Consider the following 22,383-nt stretch of genomic DNA (forward strand, 5'->3'; position numbering starts at 1 on the left):
TAATAATTAAATTAATAATTAAATTAATAATTAAATAAATAAATGACACAACTTAATATAAATGATATACCTGTAGTAGGCTCATGTAACCTCCCAGCTGTCGAGTGTCGTGGACATCTCCATCTCTCAAGTTGTCATAAAGGGAAACCAATGCTGCGGAAGCCCAGTAGTAGTCTCGACAACGATGTAAATCAATAAAAAGAGTAATGTATTTCGCCTCAACACGCGTATGTATTTTATCGGCGAAAATAGTGCAACCAACTAAATGCAACAGATACGTTCTAGCCGCACACTCAAACTGGTTAGTTTGAATGAGAGAGTTATACAAATCACGCAACCATTGCAATCTATATTGGGCACATTTATTATAACTAATCTCAGCACATGCTTCCTCCCATGTTGCACCTAAGTACCAGCATTATTAGTATTCATATTCAAATGTGCATCAAAAAATTTACCATGCGGTGATATGTGAAGGAGAGTCGCATTATAATTAATTATAAATGTAAAATAAATATAATTAAACATTTATATTAATTTATAATTAATTATAAATGTAAAATAAATATAATTAAACATTTATATTAATTTATAATTAATTATAAATGTAAAATAAATATAATTAAACATTTATATTAATTTATAATTAATTATAAATGTAAAATAAATATAATTAAACATTTATATTAATTTATAATTAATTATAAATGTAAAATAAATATAATTAAACATTTATATTAATTTATAATTAATTATAAATGTAAAATAAATATAATTAAACATTTATATAAACATTCATTTAATTTAATAAACTTAAACACAAATAATTAAATATAAAATAAATTAATTTAATACCTCTCCTTCCCATAACCTCTGAACCACGTGATGCTCGTACTGTGTCAATAGAGATGTCACCGTCGGTCATCCGGGAAATCCGGTCTGCTGATCCTGATCATCAATATCAGCAGCATCATCCGACTCATCAGTATCATCTAACTCATCATCATCAGGATGTGCAGAAGTATCAGGAATATCATCAGCGGTCTGCTCCATCTGTGGCGGCTGAGGGACATCCTCCTCCATATGTGCATGCTCGGTGGAGTCAACATCATCCTGGACCTCCTGTTGTCTTCGACGATGCTGTCTAATTGGACGATTTGCTTCGTTGCGTCGTCTGTTCGATGCTGTTGGTGGAATTCTCTCTACACCATCACGTCTGTCACCTATGATGTTACAAATAATCTGACCAAAGGCACCTCTCATTCTAGGCACTGCAATATATCAATATACCAATATTAAAAACAAATGAAAAAAAAATTTAAAAACCCAAAAAACATTTCGATACTTTCACTGGGAAACCAAACTTTCGAATATTTTCGGAACTTTGCAACAATCTCAAAGTTCCGAAACGTGATTTTTTGAATCTTTCAGAATGCTCGAACCTTTTACATTTCAAATATTTCACCTTCAACGAAACCTTCGAAACTTTTGAACTTCGAAAGTTTCAAGTTCAACGAAAGGTTCGAAAGGTTGAATATTTATGGAAACAACATGCTTCGAAAGTTTGACATTCAAAGAAAGTTTCGAAACTTTGGAAAAATCTGAAGAAAAAAAAAGGCTTCGAAAGTTTGACATTCAACGAAAGTTTCGAATGTCTAGAAAAATCTGAAAAAAATCATGCTTCGAAGCTTTGACATTCAAGGAAAGGTTCGAAATTTCCTTACTTTTTCACTTCGAATGTATGAAAGGTTCAAATATTTGGTAGGGTGGGAGAATCGGATGTTTCAGAGTTTCGAATAAATGGGTGAAAAAAGGAAAGTGTATTTTTTTTAGGGTTTTATAATTAAAATTAGGGGCAGTATGGTCTTTTACTTATAGTTGGGGGGTGTGAGGTAAAAGTGGGGAGGTGCTCGGTACAATTCTCATAATTTTAATTGATTAAACATACAAAAAATAAATAAATAGAAACTGACTGGCCCAAATTGGTTCTTCACACCAGTTTTCATCTAGTTTTGATAAGATTTTGAATTTGTTCAACCAGTTCTCAATGTTATAAACTTCGCTATTTTATTTTGGATTAAATGACTCCTTATTCAATTGGCTGGTATGGCTCAGTTTTAATAACAATGACAAACAAAGATTGACTTTAATGTTTATTGCACAATGCTTGGATGGAATGCTTGTGCAGTTTTTCTTAAACCATTGTTATTGAAATAATTAATTACCCTCCTTTGTTGTGCTTGACAATTATTTGTTTGTATGCAAGTATGATTTGGATGATTTCATTTTTTTTCTTCCTTTTGGGGATAAATTTAACCTACCTTATCGTGACTCCGAAATGTCTATAGTAATAGTCATTATTATTGATGTTATTTGTAGAAACTCTAGGTTGTGATCGAAATAAAGAAAATGCATCAATAAATTTATTTAACTTATGAACTTTTTTCCTCTTCATTGTAATGAACACTTGCATGGCAAAAATTGATTATGCAGGGAGGAGTGGGGATGAGAATTAGAGTCTATGACATGATAATGTGCTTTGTCAATTGTCACTTGGCTGCACACTTGAAAGCTGTTAATTGGTAAAATGCTGATTTTGACCACATTTATCGAAATATGGTCTTCAATTGATCCTCCAACCTACTCAATACAGTAGTTGGTATGGTACATGTTCTTGTCTTGCTTTCTTACCTTCTCCACATATTATTTTTGGCTACTTTACTCATCTAGCTTGCCATTGGTCCTGTCTGTTGCAGCTGGTGTCTCTACTTCTGCTCATATGCTTATTGGTACAAATGTGAGTCTATTCTTAGTTGCTTACAGTTTTTGACTATCTCCCTGCCTATCCATAAAAAAAGCTATTTTTATTTGTTTATTTGTTTTTCTATGTTGAGAAAAATGGCTTGATTTTTATGTTTGATACTTCATGATGGTAGAAATACACTCTGGCGAAATTGGTCTAAGTACTTCCAAATTAAGACCATTGCTCAGGTAAAATGTTACTTCATTCTTTTACTGCAGTTTATGTGTGCGTGTTGTGTGTGAATGTACCTCATATGCAAAAAAAAAATGATAGTACTTTCAGATTTTAGGTCTGTTGGATTTAAGGTACAAAAAAAAAAAATCTAAGGTTGTCAAAATGTAAAAATAGAAAATAGGAGGTATTGGTTCAACTTTTCAAAGTTCAGGGTGGGCAGATGAACACCCTCACCATACATGGGATCTATCCGTATATATATTATAATCATGATTTTAAATTTGTATAATATTTTTAATCAATTGAAGAATATAACGACATACCTTGATATTCGTAAAATGTAGCTAACCTCGCCTAACCACAGAAAACCTTTTGTTGTTACGAAAAAGTTATTGTAAACTTGTAGATGTTTATGGAGAAGTTGAAAGGGAGAGCTTTTCAAAAACTTTGAGATACATAAGCTTATTTCAACTTACGAGAAAAGTTAGGGTTTTTTAATATATATGTTTCTACAAGTGTTTCTTGATAATTAACTAAACTGGTTTTATGTCATGAATAATCATAATTGTTGATTTTATGCAGATACTATGGAATCAATATGTATCTCAGTTATATTGTTGATAATAATATTTAAAAAAAAAAAAAAAGAACTGAACATTTTTCTATTGTATGTGGGTGTTGAACTTAATTGCAATTATTTGGAGTTATTTTAGTGTTTTTTTCCCGGATAAAGGTAACTTGTTGCACACAGTTCAATGGAATTCAACGTTACTGGATATAGAAGTTTGGTTCATTTCCATTACTTCCCCCTTTCTTTGACTAAATATTGTGCTTAGGTAACTGAGACATGTTCCTCGTCACATGAATTCCCAAAAGTGACCCTTCTATTTGTTTTTGTTATGCAATTGAACATGAGGAAGAAGAATATGGTTGAATTACTAATTCAGGTTTGTTCCTCTTTGATATGTTATTTTCTTTTCCATCTTGCCTTTCTATTTTATTGAAACTTTTGATTTTGGAATATCTTGTCGCTTGCTTCCAAAGACCTATGCTAAAATACAAATGAAATATTTTAGACTTGTTCCTCATATAAGACAGTGCAATCTCAATAAACTTGATTTAACTATAATTTATTAATTTAATTTTAAAAACTTAGCAGTACTTGTATGATTTTCATACAAAAAATTGTTTCTAAAAAAATAAATAAAATACAAATGATAACTCTCATTCCCAATATCATCTAACAAAGCGGGGCTTCTGTGACATTTTAAACTCCAAAATAACATATATAGTTATTTATACTAGATTTTTGTTTTTGCTTTTGGTACAACGAATAAAGAAGATATATTTTTAAGGAAATACAAACTTTTATAACTAATTTAAGATATCATATTTCTCAATTTAATTCAAAAAACCTTAGTGTAATTGGATGCACATGTTGTATTGGACAGATTGCAAGGAAGAAGATGCATTGTCTCTATAGAGACTCTAATTAATGATTGTAATGATCTGATGTGTTGTTTTATACATGCTTCTGTTAGTTTTATTGGTAGACAAAATAATGTAGAGGCCCATAAGTTGACAAAATTAGCTAAAACTATTGGCACAAGGACTTGCCTGGACTATATCCCACATATTTTTGGTGTCTTTTCTGATTGTAAGTCATTTGTTTTAATTTAAAATTAGAATGTCTTGTTGTTCGCAAAAAAAAAAAAAAAGTTATGCGACAATCCAATATATATTTTGAAATAAGGAATATATCACTTTTCACTTATATAAAAAGTGAGTAACTAACTAATAATTAAAAACTAACTGACTATTAACTAGTTACATCTTTAATACATCTGACATTAACTACGTAATTTTAATATGGGATGATATTCTAAATTCGAAACGCAAAAAGCTAATATTGTAGCTCTCTATTTTAAAATTTAACATATTTTTATTCCTTGTAATTTTTATTTAAATTATTATCATTAAGACGATGATTTATTTATTTCCTAGTTGGAGAGAGAGTTGGTGAAAAGGAACAAATGAAGAAGATGAGACAAAAAAATTTAACACGACATACAATAACACAACCTTCTAGACAAAAGGTATTTTAATTTTGGATAATAGGTATCTCAACAATTCCAATGGTTGCAATTTAAAATACAACTACTAAAATTTAAGGAACACAATTAATCTTGAATTTTTTAGTAGTAGTAATAAAAATAATTGGTTGCTAAATTAATATTTGCACTACATTTCGATTTGGTTTTAGTTATGTAGATTAAAAACTAAATCGAACCTTCTTATACATAATAGCCTAAACATATCGAAAAAGATATCTATTTTTTATTATTTTGGTTGAATTTATTATTTTTTGGATCGATTTGAAACTAAAAATTCATACGTTGGTTCTATTATTGGAAATTGTATTAATTTTAATGTTTACTTTTATAGTTTAAATTTTTTATATATTAGGCATGATGCCAGTATTTAGCTAAATATGTTTTTTTATAATTCGAGTATGTAGATTGAAGAGACTCGACCTTATATTTATGTTGTCATTACATTTGATTTGTTGTTAGATTTTATTTAATGAAATTATCATTAATGTAAAAAAAAAACACTCAATTAGAATGCATTACTATATCATAACACCTCACATTTGCATATCCTTTAATTTTTTTTGATTGCGTGCATATCCTTCAATTATAATAATATATTATAGGAAAATTATATTCAGGTCTTTTGTAAAAGATCCGTCATATTGTCAATCTTTCCTAAAAAATAATAATGTATTCTAGTTTAAGTCGTAAATGTTTATGTGAGAAAGAAAAAAAAAATTTACTGATAAATTATAAACATTTATAAAAATATAGGAACCTATGTGAAAAAAAAAATGATAAGTGATAAAAATCAATCAGATAAACGACCTTCAATATAATTTTGTCTAAATTTATAGCAATAACAATTTTTTTTAACTATAACTATTTATTTTTCAAATTGTCAAAAATAAAAATTACATTATATATTACTTTATTTTTATTTTGAATGCAATAAAATATTACAAATATCCCCAAAAAATATTATAAATATTTTTTTTGAAAGGATAAATACTTTTATAAATATTATATTATATAAAATATAAATATAAATACGATTTAATGTTTTTAACCGATTTAAAAAATACCCCGACTTTAACCTTATAAATGGGTTGGACCAGTACAAAGCTTGTGTTTGCTTTATCAGTGGGAGAAAAAGAGGCGTAAGACTGAAATCTAAAAAAATAGAATCTTCTGTGTTGAATTCAATTATTCTGACGGAACCAGAAAAAGAAAAACAGAGGTGTGTGCTCTCAAACCTAATCGCTTTAATTCGATATCTCTTTTTTTCCCTATCAATCTTCAATCTTCTGCATTAATCGATTCGACCGATATCATCTTCATGTTTGGTGTTGATGTTTTGAGCCAATTTTTTTTCTTCTAATTCCTTGCGACATTGACGGTAACGATATTCTTGAAATTCAAACCTTAGAAATCTTGATTTGAATTGGTGCCAAAAAAAAGTTGATCGCATAGTCACAAGAAAGAGAGAGATGATGATACAAAATAAAGTATAAAGGTTTCCGTTCTCGTTCCTGTTCTTGAAATTCAACCAAGAACGCCCGATCTCTATGAATCTTGGTCATTCGAACCCTAGAATTCTGATTTGAATTGGTGCCGTAAAAAGATGGCAACGAAGTCACAGACGACTTTGTTATTTGGATTCATTGCTTCATTTGAAAGAGAGATATGAATCTCTCCTTATTTCATTTTCAACCCATTATCCTTTGGTTACTGATCTATTGATTCCCTTCTTCTATTGAGCAAACATTCTTTGTCTCCAAAACTGTGTTTGACACAAATGTTTTGGGGTAGGTTTTTGTTTGCAACATTAACGCATTATAATTGATTATCCAAGAATGTATAATCTTGATGATTCTTGATTATTCTTAATTGAGAAGGTTAATAAAAATTGAAATGTCGCTATGCTTGGATGATCTCAAATTTAACTATTAGATAAATTCTTGAGTTATATGTGGCCTTCAATATGAATTTTTTATTCATATGAAATGAATCTGATATAGTATGTTTCGATGACCATATATTTAATTACGAGATGAATTCTTGACCCAAAATGTGGTTTGCAATATAAATTTTTTATTCATATGAAATTGCCATAATATTTTTTGGATGATCCAATTTTTGACCGTAAATGTGGCCTTCAATATGAATTTTTTATTCATGTGAAAAGAGATTGAGAATTTGAGATAGTATGATTGAATTATTTGGAATTTAATCACGAGATAATTCTTGACCCAAAATGTGGCTTGCAATATGAATTTTGTATTCATATGAAATGAAATTGAGATAGTATGATTGGAAGACCCGAAACTTAATTACGAGATGAACTTTTGACCTAAAATATGGCTTGCAATATTAGCCGTATGAAAAGAAATTGAGATAGCATTTTTGGATGACTTGAAGTTTAATTACGAGATAGATTCTTGACCCTAAATGTGACCTTTAATATGAGTTTTTTATTAAATATGAAATTTAATTATGAGATAGATTCTTAACCATAAATGTGGTCTTCAATATGAATTTTTTACTCATATGAAATAGAATTGAAAATTTGAGATAATATGATTGGATGACCCGAAGTTTAATTACGAGATGAATTCTTGATCTAAAATGGGCTTGCAATGTAAATCTTTTATTCATATGAAATGAAATTGGGATAGTATGATTGGAAAATCTGATATTTAATTACAAGATGAATTCTTGACACAAAATGTGGCTTGCCATATGAATTTTTTATTCATATGTAATTGGATCTTGACCCTACATTTGGCCTTCAATATGAGTTTTTATTCATTTGAAATTGAAATTGGATGGGCAATATTGTGCCTCGATGATCTTAGACACAAATTTAATATTTGAGTCTATATGACATTAAATTCGATCATTTGAGATGACAGTATTGTGCCTCAATGACCTTGGGTGGTGTGATGAAATTGGGTTGTCCTGTTGAAGCGGCATCTTGCAATGCCTTGTTGACGGGCTCGAAAGGCAAAGAGATTCAAAAGATCATTTAACTGTTGGCAGAGATGGAAGAAACGAAAATACGGATCCAGTGTTATAACCTTTGGTATTATTATTAATCAGATATGCAAGGCTAGGAGGATCGATGAGGCGTTGAGGGTATTTGATAAATTGAGAGGTAATGGAGAAAATAATAGGATTGGTGTGGAACATGATGTGGTCTTGTATAATACTTTGATTGACAAACTTAGTAAAGTTGGGAGGGAAGAAGATGGTTTGAGTTTTCTGGCATAGAGGAAAACTGAGAAGAAAAATAGGCCAAACATTGTTCCATATAATTGCTTGATTGATGGGTTAGGCAAAGCTGAAAGGAAACGTTGTTACTTATACTGTTCTGATATCTGCATTCTGTGGTGTGAACAATATTGATAAAGCCATGCAATATTTTGATGAGATGTTGAGTTCTGGATGCTGACCGGATGCAATTGTTTACATGCAGTTTGGTATCTGGCTTAAGCATTGCTGGAAGGATAGGTGATGACAGTGTTGTTATGTTACAGTTGAAACGGGCTGGAAGGATAGGTGATGCCAGTGTTGTTATGTCACAATTGAAACGGGCTGGGTTCAGTCTTGATACATAAGAGGCAGTTATACATTCATTCATATTGTTTAAAGAAGAATGTTGATGAGGCCATGAAGTCACTCTGTTAGTAGTTTGAGCTATAAGTTAAATGCTTAGCTTTTAAAATAAGTTAAATGCTTATTTTAGTAATATGCTGTGAAATCACATTACTTTATTTGGTTATCAGATTGAATAATTGTTTGAACTTTGAAGAGGTTGATCATGAACTTTCTATTAGGATACTATGACACTTTTTTTTCTTATTGATGAAAAAATTGAACTATCTAAGAAACAGAGGAAAAGATAGTGTGCCAATTGAGGAAGGCAGCAGAATGGATAGTGTGACCCTAACAATTAAAAATTGAAATTTGCGCATATCAAGTAACGTGTGGAAGAAGGGATATGTGCAAGTTGGAAGTCTTGATGTTTGTTATTGTTAATAAATTTTTTTATATAGGTGTTTTGCAATTGGAATTGTGTTCTTCTGTGACAATCGATCTAAAGTTGCAAATTCTGTCACTTAAATTTCAGATGCATATTCAGTTTTTTTTCAATGCTTTTTTTTTTTGTTACCTTTTGTATTTTGTTTTATTTTACCCTTGTGTGCTCAATTGTCTCTTTGGTATAGGTTCATGATGTATTTTATATCATATCCAAGGGTTCTAATTATAGGCAGACAACAAGAGCTCTATGATTACAAAAAGGATTTAATAAAGGAGTTCTAATTACAGTATTAATGGTTACCCTAAATACTATCTTAGAATTCTGTTAATTGGTTAATCTTCCTTTCACTTCCTTTTACATGTTCCCTTTTCTTACCATTGCTTTTGGGGTGCTGAAAATGTTTTACTATTGCTATTCTTGATTATGCTCAGAGCAAAATTGGAGTTGATGATGATCAGTGTAGTGTTGTGAACTTGGAGTTTAAGAATGAAAGACTACTTAGACAAATTCATCAAAGGAATTACTGGTCAGTATTCTTTATAATCAACTCTAACTTTCTATATAACATTCTTTATATGAATGAGTTGTTACATAAATAATTAAACATATACCGTTACTTTTAGTAAAATGGTCTTAATTTAAATCAGTCTTTATTATACCCTATTAGCCTGTCATCACGTTGACTTCCGAAATATTATGAGTTATGCATAGACTAATATATGCATTTCGGCTTCATCAAACCAAATTGTCACCAAATATGTCTGCCTTAAAATTGATAAAAACAGCTACCCAATATTTTTTGATCTGATCTACACGGTCTCGGAGCATAAAATTGTGAACTGCCACCTACCTACCTTTGGTTTGTGACTTTTATTCAATATTTGTTGAAAGAATGGGGAAAGCATATGTCCAGGTATTGGCTGTAGAGTTAAATACCTATTGTCATTTTATATGTTGTTCTAATTAATGATGTGGAAGATGATTGGGATATTGTTTGCATTTTATATACGAAATAATGGCTGAAACATTCCCTATGCTATAAAGCATGGAGTACTTCTAAAATGGTGAAGTACCCATACTGGGTGCTTACCCGGTACTGGTACTTGTTATTTGTGGGTATTCTGGTTTTATTTATTTTATTTCGAGTGAAATTCATGATTTTGTTATATATTAATATAATATTATTTGTTTATTTGTTATTGTAATCGAACACAATTTGTGATTTTTTAGACATTTATTTTGATTTTGTATTCTGAATTGAACAATTTAACTCTCTTAGTTAAATTATATAAAAAAATTAATGTTTTTCATTGATGTATCCATACCTTAATTTAAAAAAAAAAAAAAATACCATATCACGTACTCGTACCAGTACCTGATACTAGTACCGTACCTATGCGTCATAGATCTTATGCTGATACAATTTTCATGCCACTGTATTGATGTTACCATATATTTCCTCTGATTATGATATCATTGTGCAAACATATTGGTCTGTGAATAGGAGTTTGAAGTAGAGGTTGTGTCGTTGGGTTGGGCTCTATGCTCACTAAGCTTGATTCTGATTTGCAACGGAAGATTAGGTGCACAGGCTTGAAGTGTGGTAATGAGGTACACAATTTTTGATATAGTCAATGACAAATAATTTTTTTGGAAATTCTCTTGAAATACGTATCAGATCCCATACTCTCTCATATCTCGTATTATTTTTATCAATAGTACCTTGCTAGTTTTGTACTTCTGCATACTTTTTATGCTTTAGTTTTTTTGTAGAATATCTTTTTCTTTGCTCGACTTCATCTGAGTACTAAAGAGCTAAATAGCTTATTGAATAAGCCCGTTGAATAGAGTATACATATAGAAAATAAATATGTATACTGAATAATTAAGCTAAAGACTGGATGTTTGTTCCTTTCAAAGTAGCTCTCCCCTCTCATTATAGCTGTTGAATTAATCATCAGCTAATTCTTTTAAAAATAATGTATATAATTATAGTTGTCAACATAGTTGGTTTAGTATTGTGAAGAGGATAGTTGCTTGTTTTAGAATTTAGAAATGAGAATCATTCTTTAATCATTGTTCATTTTGTGTGGCGAATGCTACAAACTGATGTTTTTTCCCAGTTATATAAATATGTTTATTCAATGGATTTGATTATGTTGTGTTATGCTTGTTTTGCTTAATTCCTCGGTTCTGTTGGTATATTCAAGTCCTTCAAATCTTCAATGGTATTTTGATATATATATATATATATATATTATTTATAACAAGATTTTTAATTTGATGTCTTATAGTTTATAACTTTGATGACACATAAATTTAAAATAGTCATTGAGGTTCAAGCTGGAAAATAGTTCAAATGTAGGATCAGTTGAGGAAGCCGAAATGATAAATCAATGGATTGATTTATTTATTTAGGGATTTGATATATGAATACTTGATTTGCTAGGCATTGTAAAGACATCCACAACTTTCTCTTTTTGTTTTGAGCATTTTATGATTCCTTTCATTAAGTGGCTACAAACCTTTTTGTGAATCACCAAAACATAAGTAATATATGAAATTCATTCATAAATATAAACTACTTTATTACTTTTTTTAATTGAAATTACTTTTTTTATATTTCAGTACAAATGATCCTAAATGATTGATAAGTTAGGATGACGATATTGTGTCTCGATGATCTTGGACACGATATTTGATTCTATACAATCTTAAGTTCATCAAATTAGGATGATGATATTGTGCCTTGATGACCTTAGATGCAAGATTTGCTATTTGAGCCTAGATGATTCTAAATTTGGTCAATTGAGATGATGTTATTGTGTCTAGATGCACTTAGATGCAAAAATACTGCCACATATGAACTATGATGCAAAATTCGACATTTGAATTCGACATTTGAACTTGAATCTAAAATAGATTTTCTTTCTGCAGTAACGGTACCTGGTCGCATGTGCAAGAGCGAAGTGATTGTTATATTTTTTTTAGTTTTCCTACTTTTTTGGTCGCATGTGCAAAAGTGAAGTGGTAATTATATTTTTTTACCTTTCTTACTTTCATTTCTACGGGTCAAGTGGAAATCATATGCTTTGATTGCTCGTTGCTCATTCAGGTTAGGACTAAAAACTAAAACATTTGGATTCTCACTCATTTTAAACATGTTTTATGTTTTGTGTCTACCTAATCCAACATGCCTTAAATTATTTAGTACTTGGGTTACACATTATATTAAAGGTTTTGTCTATGGGTTTGAAGTCGGACACATAAGACTTTGTCTCTGAGAGTTAAACTATTTACTACTTGGGTTTGCACTTTGCACATGTGTCAGTATAATACTATAGTTCACTATCCTGCTTTTCCATGTGTTATATTTGACTAGACAAATACTTATTCAATTTCATCAATTCTTTTGAATTTTTATTTACAAACTAAACAGTTAAAGTTTTCCTTTCTTCATTTTAGATAACAAATACGATATAGATCAAACTGTAAATATTTGAGCCTAGATGGTCTTAGGGTTTGAGCTTAATAGACTATCCTAAATTTGATAAATTAAGAGAATGATGGTCGTATTAAGCTTTGATCACCTTAGATGTAAAATTTGATTTTCGGACTACGGTATGGTGCTTCAATGAACTTGGATGCAAAATTTATATGTGAGGATATGATGTTGAATTAAATACATTAGGATGATGGTTTTGTGTGCCTATATGATCTTGAATTCGATAAATTGCGATGATGGTAAATTGCCTCGATACATTAGGATGATGGTTTTGTGCCTCGATAGATTGATGTTACATCTTGAAATTGGATGTAAAATATGATATTTAAGTCTAAATGGTCCTAAGTTTGATAAATTAGGTTGATGGTTTTGTCCCTACATGACCATGAATTTGAATTTGACTTTTGAGTCTTATTGACATGAAATTCTATAAACTTAGATGATGAAATTGCGCCTCAGCTATATTGGATGCAAAATTCAATATTTGAACCTAGATGTCCCTAATTTGTTAAATTGGAATGTTGGTGACTCATTGACCTTGGATGCCAAATATGATTTTTGACCTACATGATCATGTATTTGATAGATTGAGATGATGATACCATGCCTCAAAATTTGATATTTGATGAACCTAAATTTGTTAAATTATGATGATAGCGTTGAGCCTCTAGACTTCGGGTAAATTTTTTATGTGAGCCTAAATGATTCTAAGTTCAATAAATTAGGATGATGGTGTTGTTCCCTGTGATCTTGAATGCATAATTTGTTCTTATATGTTCCTATGATTTATAGTTGGAATGATCGTACTTTACTTGAATATAAATTTTAATATTTAAGTTTGCCTAAATGAAATGAAATTCGATAAATTGATTTTATGGTATTGTGCCTCAATATTGGTTACGAAATTTGCTATTTGAGTCTAAGTGATCTTAATTTCAATAAATAGGGATGACAATATTGTGCCTTATCAATTTTGCAGTAAAAAATTATATTTGAGTAATATGATCTTAAAGTCAATGAATTGAGATGTATTGTGCCTTGATATCCTTGGATGCGAAATTTTATATTTAAGTCTAGATGATCCTAAATGATTGATAAATTAGGATGACGATATTGTTCATCGATAACCTTGGATACGAAATTTAATTCTAGACAATCTTAATTTCGGTAAATTAGGATGATGATATTGTGTCTCGATGATCTTAGATGCAAGATTTGATATTTGAGTCTAGATGATTCTAAATTTGGTAAATTGGGATGATGTTGTTGTGTCTTGATGCCCTTGACGCAAAAATATGATATCTAAGGCTAGATGATGTTGAATTCAAAAAATTGGGATGATATAATTCTCCCTCAATGACGTTGGATACAAAATTTGAATTTGAGTCTAATTGATTTAAAATTTGATAAATTTAGATTATGGTATTCTGCCATAGCTTCGATGAACTTGGATGCAAAATTTATATGTGAGGATATGATCATGAATTCAATAAATTGGGATGATGGTATTGTGTCCTTATAAGGTTTAAATTCGATAAATTGTCTCGATATTGTTTGATGCAAAGTTTTGTAAATGGTCCTCCTACGTTCGACAAATTGGGACGATGATTTTGTGGTTAGACGACATTGGATGCGAATTTGACTTTTGAGTCTTATTGACATGAAATTCTATAAATTTAGATGGCGATATTGCGCCTCGATAATTTGTTAAGTTGGAATGATGGTGTCTCAATGACCATGGATGCCAAATATGATATTTGACCTACATGATCCTATATTCGATGAATTGTGCCTCATTGATCTTAGATGTGAAATTTGATATTTGATTGTTGATGAAACTAAATTCGTTAAATTAGGACGATAATGTTGAACATTCAAACTTTAGGTACAAATTTTATTTGAGCCTAAACGATTCTAAGTTCAATAAATTGGACTGATAGTGTTGTGCTCTGTGACCTTAAATGCAATATTTGTTCTTAGATGTTTCTAAATTTGTTTTGCTAGTTGGAATGATTGTACTGTGTCTTTACTAGGATAAATTTTTTGATATTTAAGTTTATCTAAACGAAATGAAATTCAATAAACTTGTTATGGTATTGTGGATCGATATTGGTTACAAAATTTTCTATTTGGGTCAAGGTGATCCTAATTTCAATAACTAGAGATGACGATATTGCGCCTCAACCATTTTGGAGTGAAATATTAAATTTGAGTATTATAATCGTAAAGTCAATAAATTGAAATGTTGGTATTGTGCCTTGATAACATTGGATAAGAAATTTTATATTTCAGTACAAATGATCCTAAATGATTGATAAGTTAGGATGACGATATTGTGTCTCGATGATCTTGGACACGATATTTGATTCTATACAATCTTAAGTTCATCAAATTAGGATGATGATATTGTGCCTTGATGACCTTAGATGCAAGATTTGCTATTTGAGCCTAGATGATTCTAAATTTGGTCAATTGAGATGATGTTATTGTGTCTAGATGCACTTAGATGCAAAAATACTGCCACATATGAACTATGATGCAAAATTCGACATTTGAATTCGACATTTGAACTTGAATCTAAAATAGATTTTCTTTCTGCAGTAACGGTACCTGGTCGCATGTGCAAGAGCGAAGTGATTGTTATATTTTTTTTAGTTTTCCTACTTTTTTGGTCGCATGTGCAAAAGTGAAGTGGTAATTATATTTTTTTACCTTTCTTACTTTCATTTCTACGGGTCAAGTGGAAATCATATGCTTTGATTGCTCGTTGCTCATTCAGGTTAGGACTAAAAACTAAAACATTTGGATTCTCACTCATTTTAAACATGTTTTATGTTTTGTGTCTACCTAATCCAACATGCCTTAAATTATTTAGTACTTGGGTTACACATTATATTAAAGGTTTTGTCTATGGGTTTGAAGTCGGACACATAAGACTTTGTCTCTGAGAGTTAAACTATTTACTACTTGGGTTTGCACTTTGCACATGTGTCAGTATAATACTATAGTTCACTATCCTGCTTTTCCATGTGTTATATTTGACTAGACAAATACTTATTCAATTTCATCAATTCTTTTGAATTTTTATTTACAAACTAAACAGTTAAAGTTTTCCTTTCTTCATTTTAGATAACAAATACGATATAGATCAAACTGTAAAATAATTTTTGTGTGCAATGATAGACAGTAAGGCTACTAACTTTCTATTCAGAATAATGAATAAATTTATAAAACAAGCTAAGAAGAGAAACAAAAGTTCTTATTGAATAAGCTTTCATACTACAAAGAAAAACAAGTGGTAACGGGTCTTTTATGCAAAGTTGTTTATTAGTTATTTGGCAAATCAAGATAATTTGATATTTGAGCCTTGTAGACTATCCTAAATTTGATAAATTGTGAGGATTATGATATTGTGCTTTGATCAACCTAGATGTGGAATTTGATAGTGAATATTTAAGTTTGCCTAAATGAAATGAAATTCGATAAATTGATTTTATGGTATTGTGCCTCAATATTGGTTACGAAATTTGCTATTTGAGTCTAAGTGATCTTAATTTCAATAAATAGGGATGACAATATTGTGCCTTATCAATTTTGCAGTAAAAAATTATATTTGAGTAATATGATCTTAAAGTCAATGAATTGAGATGTATTGTGCCTTGATATCCTTGGATGCGAAATTTTATATTTAAGTCTAGATGATCCTAAATGATTGATAAATTAGGATGACGATATTGTTCATCGATAACCTTGGATACGAAATTTAATTCTAGACAATCTTAATTTCGGTAAATTAGGATGATGATATTGTGTCTCGATGATCTTAGATGCAAGATTTGATATTTGAGTCTAGATGATTCTAAATTTGGTAAATTGGGATGATGTTGTTGTGTCTTGATGCCCTTGACGCAAAAATATGATATCTAAGGCTAGATGATGTTGAATTCAAAAAATTGGGATGATATAATTCTCCCTCAATGACGTTGGATACAAAATTTGAATTTGAGTCTAATTGATTTAAAATTTGATAAATTTAGATTATGGTATTCTGCCATAGCTTCGATGAACTTGGATGCAAAATTTATATGTGAGGATATGATCATGAATTCAATAAATTGGGATGATGGTATTGTGTCCTTATAAGGTTTAAATTCGATAAATTGTCTCGATATTGTTTGATGCAAAGTTTTGTAAATGGTCCTCCTACGTTCGACAAATTGGGACGATGATTTTGTGGTTAGACGACATTGGATGCGAATTTGACTTTTGAGTCTTATTGACATGAAATTCTATAAATTTAGATGGCGATATTGCGCCTCGATAATTTGTTAAGTTGGAATGATGGTGTCTCAATGACCATGGATGCCAAATATGATATTTGACCTACATGATCCTATATTCGATGAATTGTGCCTCATTGATCTTAGATGTGAAATTTGATATTTGATTGTTGATGAAACTAAATTCGTTAAATTAGGACGATAATGTTGAACATTCAAACTTTGGGTACAAATTTTATTTGAGCCTAAACGATTCTAAGTTCAATAAATTGGACTGATAGTGTTGTGCTCTGTGACCTTAAATGCAATATTTGTTCTTAGATGTTTCTAAATTTGTTTTGCTAGTTGGAATGATTGTACTGTGTCTTTACTAGGATAAATTTTTTGATATTTAAGTTTATCTAAACGAAATGAAATTTAATAAACTTGTTATGGTATTGTGGATCGATATTGGTTACAAAATTTTCTATTTGGGTCAAGGTCATCCTAATTTCAATAACTAGAGATGACGATATTGCGCCTCAACCATTTTGGAGTGAAATATTAAATTTGAGTATTATAATCGTAAAGTCAATAAATTGAAATGTTGGTATTGTGCCTTGATAACATTGGATAGGAAATTTTATATTTCAGTACAAATGATCCTAAATGATTGATAAGTTAGGATGACGATATTGTGTCTCGATGATCTTGGACACGATATTTGATTCTATACAATCTTAAGTTCATCAAATTAGGATGATGATATTGTGCCTTGATGACCTTAGATGCAAGATTTGCTATTTGAGCCTAAATGATTCTAAATTTGGTCAATTGAGATGATGTTATTGTGTCTAGATGCACTTAGATGCAAAGATACTGCCACATATGAACTATGATGCAAAATTCGACATTTGAATTCGACATTTGAACTTGAATCTAAAATAGATTTTCTTTCTGCAGTAACGGTACCTGGTCGCATGTGCAAGAGCGAAGTGATTGTTATATTTTTTTTAGTTTTCCTACTTTTTTGGTCGCATGTGCAAAAGTGAAGTATAAATGGCAAAAAAAATAATGAACACAACGATCTTATCTTGGGTTCTCTTATGACCAAGGGTACATCCAGTCCTCTTGCACACAATAAGAGATTTTTCCACTATTGTTTGAATATGTACAAATCCCACCCTAAGATCTCTACTACAAACTTCTAACACACTTCCTAAGATAGCACACCACTATCTTAGATTACAATACATAAAAAAAATGTATTACTTTCAATAATTTCAATGATATTTTTAACGAATGTTCTTGACTAAGAAACTGAGTATAATAGTTGTACAATGATATCAATCCAATAATATTTCAAGTATACTAGAGAACCTTTCTCAATGATGTGAAAATGTAATGCAAGTACTTGAAATATAAAAAATAACTTTGAGAATATTTCAGAAAATTGTTCAAAGTTGTTTAAGGTTTTGTAGTATGATCGAATTTGATTAAACTAATGTTATGGGGTATTTATACTCCATAGACACCACTTCAGATCAGTGGCCATCATTCCTAGAGGTTTGATGTAGAAATGCAATGATCCAGAACCATTTTAGAATTGAAAAATTGCATTGTTTTCAGTTGTATTCGACTACAGTTTGTGTGTAGTTGAATACACTTCCTTTTAACGTTCAATTTTATTTGAATTTTGAAGCTTGTATTCGAATACACATTCTTGTATTCGAATACAAATGTTTGAATTTGGCAACTAACTTGGTTTTGTATTCGGCTACACCAAGTTGTAGTCGAATACAAATGTGCAGTTTTAGCTACTGACTTAACACTCGTATTCGAATACACTGTCTCGTATTCGAATACAGATGTTCAGTTTTAGCTACTAACTTTGCACTCGTATTCGACTACACCATGTTGTATTCGAATACAACATTGTATTTTGCCAAAAATATTATTTTCAAACATTATTTATATATTTTGACACTTTGAAAATCCTTTTGATGCATATGCTAAAATGAAAGGTTCTCATGTTCATTTGAAATATAAGAATATTAGATTGTTTTATGTACCTTTACATTATATATCTCTTAATTTGTGTGAAAATGGTTGACTTCGATTATTTGACTTGTTGTTGAGATTTTTAACTTTGATCACATTTCTTGGTGTTTGTCTTAATCAAAAACTTGTATTTTACATCTATCTTTTTAGAGTGTTAGGGTTTGTGGTGTTATGGCAGCGAAGTGAAGTATAGGAACAAGAAAATGTTTGAGTTCACTATTTTAGGGGTTAAGAGTTTATCATTTATGGTTTAGAGTTTAGGATTTAAGTATAGGGTTTGGGGTTTAGGGTTTAGGTCGTTGCGGCGTATAACTTAAAAACAAAGATAATAATAACATATAATAAAAAAAGTTGTCAAATAAATATGTAATTATTACTTTATTTGAAGATTATATTTTATTATATGCTATTATTATCTTCGCAATGAAAAACAACTATAAAACGAAGATAATAATAACATATAATAAAATAGAGTTGTCAAATAAAATAATAATTAATTTTTATTTGCCAATTCTATTTTTTTCTCTCTTCTTCTCAATTTCAATTTCTCTCAATTATAGTTGTACTTCATAACGAAGATAATTATTACTTTATTTGACAATTCTATTTTATTGTATATATATATATATATATATCACGTGATATATATATCTACCCACATGGTGTATATATATTTATATATATATATATACACCATGTGTGTATTACTTTATTTGATAACTCTATTTTATTATATGAATGTGAATCGTGAGAAGTGAATGTTATATGAAGGGTTTAAGGTTTTAGGGTTTACGGTGGTTTAGGGTTTGGGGTTTCAAGTGTAGGGTTTATGGTGTCGGATTTCAGGTTTAGGGTTTCAGAATTAGGGTTTAGGAAAAAATTTTGTTGGAAAATATAACTAAAAAACGAAGATAATAATAACATATAATAAAATAGAGTTGTCAAATAAAAATGTAATTATTACATAATTTGAAAATTATATTTTATTATATATTATTATTATATTCGTTATGAAATGCAACTATATAATGAAGATAATAATAACATATAATAAAATAGAATTGTAAAATATAGATGTAATTATTACTTTATTCGATATCTCTATTTTTATTAGGGTGTTATGGTTTAAGGTGTTAGGGTTTAGGGTTTGGGGTTTGGGGTGTAGGGTTTAGGATTTCGGATTTTGGGTTTAGGGTTTCGGGATTAGTGTTTCAAGTTTAGGGGTTCAGGTTTAGGCTTTCAGGTTTCGGGATTAGGGTTTCTGGTTTTAGGGTTTTGGGTATGAGATTTTGTGTTTAGGGTTTAGGAATATTTTCGTTGGGAAATGCAACTACCAAACGAAGATAATAATAATATATAATAAAATAGAGTTGTGAAATAAAGATGTAATTATTACTTAATTTGAAAATTATATTTTATTATATGTTATTATTATCTTCGTTATGAAATACAACTATATAACGAAGATAATAATAACATATAATAAAATAGAATTGTCAAATATAGATGTAATTATTACTTTATTCGATATCTCTATTTTTATTAGGGTGTTAGGGTTTAGGGTTTGGAGTTTTGTGGGTAGGTTTAGGGTATCAGATTTCGAGTTTAGGATTTCGGATTTAGGGTTTTGGGTTTCGGGATTAGGGTTTCAGGTTTAGGCTTTCAGGTTTTGGGTTTTGGGATTAGGGTTTCAGGTTTCTGGTTTTAGGTTTAGGGTATGAGGTTTTGGGTTTAGGAATATTTTCGTTGGGAAATGCAACTACAAAACAAAGATAATAATAATATATAATAAAATAGAGTTGTCAAATAAAGATGTAATTATTACTTAATTTGAAAATTATATTTTATTATATGTTATTATTATCTTCGTTATGAAACACAACTACATAACGAAGATAATAATAACATATAATAAAATAGAATTGTCAAATATAGATGTAATTATTACTTTATTTGATATCTCTATTTTTATTAGGGTGTTATGGTTTAAGGTGTTAGGGTTTAGGGTTTCGGGTGTAGGTTTAGGGTTTTGGATTTTAGATTTAAGATTTCGGGATTAGGGTTTAGGGTTAATGGTTTAGAGTTTCAGGTTTAGGCTTTTAGGTTTCGGGTTTTGGGTTTCATGGTTAGGGTTTCATGTTTCGGGTTTAGGGTTTCTGGTTTTTTGTTTAGGGTTTAGGTTTTAGGGTACAAACTCACACACAATTTCTTGAGGATTTACGAGACATATGACCAACACTAACAAGACTAAAAAACTACCCCCTAACCTGCATTCCGATATAGATCAAACCACTATAATACCAAAATATAACATCATATACTAATAATCTAGAATATAATATATGGTGATATGTTAATGTATCGGATAATCAAGTCTACACATTAACAAAACATAAAACATAAACTTGACAATTTCGTGTCTAATACAACATCCACTAAACTTCTACATAATCCTTCTAAGTTGATTTTCCTTTCCCCTTATCTTGGTTACCCAATACCTAAATGCATAATATTTAATAAGTTAATTCTATAATTTGTGCATTATAAAAATAATTGTATAACTCTATTAACTTATTTAATTCAACTGCAATCCCGTTAAATACTTGGACTTAGGCATAATAGAATATTAAAAAGGATACTTAGTTACTTTTATACTATCATTGTGTGTGTATGTGTGTATATATATATATATATATATATATAACTGTGAAGGTTGCATAGTCCATTCCACATATGTGATTCAATATGAGAAAGTCTAGCCCATTATAATTAATTGTTTAATAACGATAATCGATGTTCCAATTCTAGCTACAATAGGGGTTGAATTTATAATTAAACTCCGCTCACTAATATGAAGTATTATTTTATTATAAAAGTATTTAAGAAAATATGCATAATAAGTCTAATTTCATAATTTTACATTACATTCTCAATAGTGTTCTATATAATTTATTTTAACTTCTTGATTGATCTTGCTTGGGAAAACAGAAAACAAAACACGTTCTTGGTTAGTTAAAATCAACAATTTAGCTTATTTATTTAACTTGATGATCAAAAGGACTGAAAGTAAATAGAGATAAAAGAAGAGATATCACACACTGATATATCCTGATTCACTCAACTTGGACTACGTCCAGTTCTCACAACTATGAGATTTTCCACTAAGTGTTCTGTAAGACCCATAATTTTAAAGTACACTTTATGTATTTTATATATTTTGGATTTTGACTCGGAGGCTTTTTAGCCAAAGTTAATAATATTTTGGAGTTTATAGGATCAAAAAGTTATTTTGACACCATTTAGAATTACTCGTCGATAAATAAATTTAAATTAAGTGCGGTAAATCCTTTACGGAGAATTTAATGCGTTACGGTGAAATGGTAATTTAACAAATATCTAGATATTTTGAGATATTTGTTAAGTTATGTTTAATATATATATAT

At 29.7% G+C, this 22,383-nt stretch overlaps 2 long non-coding RNA genes across 4 annotated transcripts; both read left to right on the plus strand.

The window, feature by feature from the left end:
- Positions 1-1,988: 1,988 nt before the first annotated feature.
- On the plus strand, positions 1,989-4,234 carry LOC140921006 (uncharacterized). The gene is made up of 3 exons (XR_012163845.1): positions 1,989-2,104; positions 2,494-2,659; positions 2,757-4,234. It is a non-coding gene; the product is annotated as an uncharacterized lncRNA (long non-coding RNA).
- A 1,962-nt stretch (positions 4,235-6,196) lies between these two features.
- On the plus strand, positions 6,197-12,466 carry LOC105852552 (uncharacterized). 3 transcript variants are annotated; one of them, XR_003474355.2, is made up of 5 exons: positions 6,219-6,310; positions 7,986-8,755; positions 9,547-9,641; positions 10,620-10,726; positions 12,053-12,466. It is a non-coding gene; the product is annotated as an uncharacterized lncRNA (long non-coding RNA). The 3 variants fall into 3 exon arrangements; XR_012161446.1 differs by having other exon boundaries at positions 8,041-8,755; XR_001144457.3 differs by lacking the exon at positions 7,986-8,755 and having other exon boundaries at positions 6,197-6,310.
- The last annotated feature ends 9,917 nt before the right edge of the window (positions 12,467-22,383 follow it).

Source organism: Cicer arietinum, chromosome 7, assembly GCF_000331145.2.
Source record: "Cicer arietinum cultivar CDC Frontier isolate Library 1 chromosome 7, Cicar.CDCFrontier_v2.0, whole genome shotgun sequence".
In the NCBI taxonomy this organism is placed as follows: domain Eukaryota; kingdom Viridiplantae; phylum Streptophyta; class Magnoliopsida; order Fabales; family Fabaceae; genus Cicer; species Cicer arietinum.